This window comes from Pongo abelii, chromosome 21, assembly GCF_028885655.2.
Source record: "Pongo abelii isolate AG06213 chromosome 21, NHGRI_mPonAbe1-v2.0_pri, whole genome shotgun sequence".
NCBI classification, from domain to species: domain Eukaryota; kingdom Metazoa; phylum Chordata; class Mammalia; order Primates; family Hominidae; genus Pongo; species Pongo abelii.
The window spans coordinates 20,337,201-20,342,637 of record NC_072006.2 but is presented as its reverse complement, the minus strand read 5'-3'; positions in this window follow the sequence as shown (position 1 = coordinate 20,342,637).

Here is a 5,437-nt window from a genome sequence, read left to right as displayed (position 1 = left end):
GACATCTGTGCAGGCCCATCACAGCCCCAGTTCCCACCACCCGCATCTCCCAGGCTCCTGCTCGGAGCGCCTTCTCCTTTGACCACTGGGTGCTCACCTGTAACAAGTGGGACACACAGTCTCCGTAGAAGGGGTATTTAAGTTGGATTGTGATGATGGTGTAAGAGTTTTCTTGTAAGAGTTTTCTTGGAAGGGAAAGAGAGGGGTGAAAGCAGAGGGACGGCATGAGCAGAGGCGTGGCCTGTGGCATAGGGTGCTCCTTGTTAGGGCACTGAGGTGGCTCACTGTGGCTGGAGCAGGGTCTGGGGGGTTCTGCTGCCCGTCAGACATCATGTGGTCCCCCATGGGTCTCTGGTCACTTCTTGGAGTTTCCTGACCCCAGAACGGTTTGCTCCAAGGGAAGAAGTTGGTTCTGCAGTCATCAACAGGGCCACATGTCCAGTGGCTCACCCTGCAGATGGACATGTGACCTGTTTCCTGGCACTGAGAGAACCGAGGGCTGTCTGTGGATCTGGACTCTGTGTCCACCCTAAGACGACCCCACCCTGCCCTGCTGAGAGCACTTCCAGCTACAGCTCTCAGATCGGGTTTCATAGCCTAGAACTGGTAGCCTCTCCCCCAAGGACGGGACCTGGAAATCTGGGAAAGAAAGCCCTGGGAAAGGCTGAGACCTGAGGACAGGGGAGGCGCAGGGCAGGGAGCTGAGGCCTGAGGATGGGTGGGGAAGGAGCAGGGTGGGGAAGGAGCAGGGCAGGGAGCTGAGGCCTGAGGATGGGAGGGGAAGGAGCAGGGCAGGGAGCTGAGGCCTGAGGATGGGGTGGGGAAGGAGCAGGGCAGGGAGCTGAGGCCTGAGGATGGGGTGGGGAAGGAGCAGGGCAGGGAGCTGAGGCCTGAGGTTGGGAGCGGAAGGAGCAGGGCAGGGAGCTGAGGCCTGAGGATGGGGTGGGGAAGGTGCAGGGCAGGGAGCTGCTGGCACCGGGGCCTCAGGGGAAGCCTGGGGGCTGGCAATGGCTGAGGGAGGCAGCTCTCTGACCCTCTGCCCTCTTCATGTCTTTCTGACCAAAGCTGGGAAAGGTTCCTCACTTTTGAGAACTCACATGATAAGATTTAGGCTCCACCTGGATGATCCAAGCCAATCTCCTGTCTCAAGGCACACAGTCACAGGTTCCAGGTTTAGGAGGGGCATCTCTGGGGGCCGCAGGGCTTATCAGAAGGAGGAAGAAGCAGCCCCCTGTGCTGCCAGGGAGCTCTGGCCAGACCTGTCCGGCCCTTTGTGTGTGTGTGGTGGGGGCTAGTGTTCCCAGACCTAACTGAGGGTTGGGCTGCTATTTCTGGCAGCCCATTAACAAGATGCAGATGAACTGGGGAGGAAGAGAGTTTTTATTTCTGTAACCGGGTATAGGGAGAAGGCCTGGAAAATATCACCAGACCAACTCAAAATTACCAAGTTTATATTTATATTACCAGAGCTTATATTCCTTCTAAGCTATAGGTCTATGTGTAAGTGTGCAATCGTCTAAAGACATAAGTAATTAACTTCTTCTAATCTCTAACTGAGGTCTGAGTCCTGAAGACCTTCCTTTGGAACCTCAGTAAATTGACTTAATCTAGATGGGTCCAGGTGCTGGGGTGATTACCCTTATCTTGTCTCCTGCTAAATCATGGAGGTTTGGGGAGTTCTTTCAGACCCCAGTAAACTTGTTTGTGGAGGACTGGGGAGTTTCTTCAGACCCCAGTAAAACTTGTTTAATCCTAAATAGGTTCTGTTAAGAATTCTTTTGTTATTTTGTCATGCTTCAAGGCCCAGGAAATGCCTAGGCAAAACTCTTGGTGGGCTTTTGTTACATTCTAGCCTTTGTATAAGGGGACTGGCTCTCTCGGCTTTTAATATTTAACTTAACCACTCATTCAGTGCTGAAACAGTTGTTATGGAGGCCTGTGTTAGTGGGACCTGGCCTGCCACAGTAGTGGGGCTGGTGAGGGCTCTGGGGCATGTCCTGCAGCTCAGACCAGTTACAGCCAGGTAGCCTTCATCCTCATTCCCCAGGTAGCCTTCATCCTCATTCCCCAGGGAGGATCTTGTGCTAAGTCCCCCAGAACAGACCCTGAGACACAGGTTGCAGCGCAGGCAGTGTCTCTGGGCGGGCACCTCAGAGAGAGATGAAATATACCAATAGGTGATGGCCAGAGCACACAGGACAGGAGAACTCGGACCCACAGCCTGTAGCACCAGCCCGGGAAGCCAGACCACTACTGCTCACAGGCTTGGCCAGTAACTGCCAGTTTCCCTCATCCTTCTTCAACTGAGGATCAGCCAGAGAAGAAAGCCAGACATGCTCCGCTGACCAATCACAGGGGCTAGCCCGTTTTTAGCAGCCCCTCCTACTTGCCCAACAGCCACCCCCACTGGGGTACCTCTGAAGCCCCCTCTTTCCTCTATGAGGCTTTCCCACCCCTGCCTGCATGCAGGTCCCACCTGGTGGTGCTGCCTCCCACTGCCGCATGCCTTGAGCCCCTAGGCTCCTTTGGATGGTCTTTGTCTGTTTCTTTGCCAGGGCACATGGCGGGAGGGCAGGCTCTGGGCCGGGCAGGGTCATGAGCCATCTGAACAGGGAGGGCTATGGCAGCTGTGGCCATGGACACTGGGGCTCAGGCTCCCTGGGGGCCTCATGCTGGCCACAGGAGGGGAGGCGGCTGCTAGGCTCAAGGCGGAGGGCAGCAGCCCTGGCCTGTGCCTCCCTCATGCAAGAGCAGGCAGAGATGGTGCTGGCGGTGGCCCCTGGGTCAGCGGGTTGGAGCCCAGAGAGGCACTGGGGTGTGGGTGGGGTCCCTGGGGCTTTCTGGCTCTTCCAGTGCTGCTCATCAGAACAGCCAGCAAACCCGGGAACATGCAGCCAGTGTTCCTCAAGGACCCCTCATTCTTCTCCACAAAAAACTCCATAAAATATTTGAAGAAATTTATTCTGTGCCACATATAAGGACCAAGGGCCTGTGACACAGCCCAGGAGGTCCTGAGAACATGTGCCCGGAGTGATCGGGCTGCAGCTTGTTTTTTGAGTTTTAGGGAGACATAAGACATCAATCAATATATGGAAGGTATACATTGGTTCAGTCCAGAAAGGCGGGGCAACTCAAAGAGGAGGAGGCTTCCAGGTCATAGGTGGATTGGCAACTGGCTGAAAGAGTTATTATCTAAGACCTGAAATCAATAGAAGGGAATGTATGAGTTAAGATGGGGGATTGTGGAGAGCAGGATTTATCATGCAGATGAAGCCTCCAGGTAGCGGCTTCAGAGCTCTTATCAGACCTGAAAGGGTGCCAGGCTCTTAGTTAATTCTCTCCTGGATCAGGGAAGAGACCTGGAAAGGAAGGGGATTCTCTACAGAATGTGGATTCTCCCCACAAGAGACAGCTTTGCAGGGACGTTTCAAAATATGTCAAAGAAAGATATTTTAGTGTAAAATACTTCGATTTCTTTCAGGGCCTGCTGCCTGTCATGTGAGGCTATACTAGAGTTAGGTTGGAATTTGGTGTCTCATTGCTACAGGGTCTTGCCCTATTTTGATGTGAATGCTGGTCAGCTGTGCCTGGATTCAAATGGGAGGAGGAGGAAATAATGAGACCTGTCCGGCCCCCGCTTCCTATCATGGCCAGAATGAGATGTTCAGGTTTATGTTGGAATGTCCTTGGCCAAGAGGAGGGGTCCAGCAGTTGGTTGGGGGACTTAGAATTTTATTTCTGGTTTCATTCTGTAGATCAGAATGTGGAGCTCAGGAATGAGCACTTCACAGGCTCCCATGCACCCAGGTAGAACCTTGTGCATGGTGTCTCCACGGGGTTCACAGGCAGGCTACCCAGCTGAGGCTCCTGCCCCGCCTCACCCACTTTCTCTCCAGGACCTCCCTCCTGTTTCTCCCAGCGTGAGTGCTGATGTAAATTTATGGAGATGGCGTTTTCTGCCTCAATCCCCTTCTGCTCTGACGACCCATTATGACTGCATAATTAAGCTCCTGTGGATCTTCCCAGCAGGCATCTGTAGCTCCTGGGTGTCACTCATCTGCCCAGTGCTGACACGGAACTGAGGATAAATGTATTTCACCGGCTTTTGCTCTAACGTTGCTCTTGTGTAAATTTCCAGGTTGCAATTTCTGCATTGGTCTTTCTTGGGCAAATCCCCCCATTTGTGTGGATGAGTTTAGGATTGATTTCCCCTCTTCCCTCTTTCCCTTGACCCGTCCTTGGTGACCGTGCTTAGTCTCCAGGGGGCTCTGCCCTAGGTGTGTTTGGCTGGCTTGGATTTGCAGATTATTCCCTGTGGTTGGTGTTGGTGTCAGTTACCACCTGATGTGGGAGAACCGCGATCCAGGATTGGAAGGGATCTCGCTCAGTTCATTTGATTTCTTCCTGCAACATTTTATTATAAAGGTTTTTAAACTTTTCCAGGAAAGCTGGATGAATTGTTCAGTGAACACTCACATGCCCACACGCTAGATTTCACAGTGAACTCTTTCTTCATTTATCCTGTATCTATCCATTTATCCATCCATGAATTTGATTATTGTTTTGGCACTTTTCAAAGTAATTGCACTACAGTGAGTGTTAAATTCCCAGGACCCCCCCGCCGCCGCCCAATGCCTGCTCTCTGTTCAAGAGATGGAGAGCACAGGGCTGGGCCCATGCCCAGGGCTTCTTGTGCATGGGACTCTCCAGCCTCTCTCACTAGCTCCCAGGGGAGGCTGGTGCTGCCCACCCAGGGCCCCACCTGGAGAATTGCTGGTCTAAGCTTACACAGTTTCCTGGGGAAACAATTGTCCCCAAAAGAGCCAGAAGGTCTAGAGTGGTAGCCAAAGTCCTGGGCGTCCTGCCTGAGGATGGCTGTCTTACTCTTGGGGCAGCCATACCAGCCCCTCTGCAGGTGGCCTCAGGCACTCTGGCTGCTGGGCAGGGGCAGGTGCCTCCCTGGAGCAGGTTGCTTGCATTCGGTGCATGACTCCCTCTCTGGTGGGGTCTTCTCAGGGGCTGGCCGGGCCATAGAGTACCCTCTGTGACTCTCTCCATTCCCACATGTCACTAGCTCTGCTGAGCACCTGGGGCTAGGGTCCTGGCCAAGTCCTCAGAGAGTGGTGTCACCATTAGAACTGGATGAACCCTGGCACCCAGCAACCCATCTTTGCCCAATTTATTTCCTTACTGCCCAAAGCTAAAATGTTCTTGTAAAAGACAAGTGCGTGCCTGGACAATACCTTTACCTCTTTCTGCAGGCTGGGGAATGCTGAATTTTACCCTCTGCTCTTGCAAATTAAGTAATTAAAGAAAGAGTGAACCTGTGCTAATTGTAGGTGCTTATTGTTACTGATGAAGATGTCCAGGCAGGGATGAGTGTGGATTTTCATTAATTTCTCCGTGCTTTGGGGTTTGGCTTGAACTCAAAGGCCTT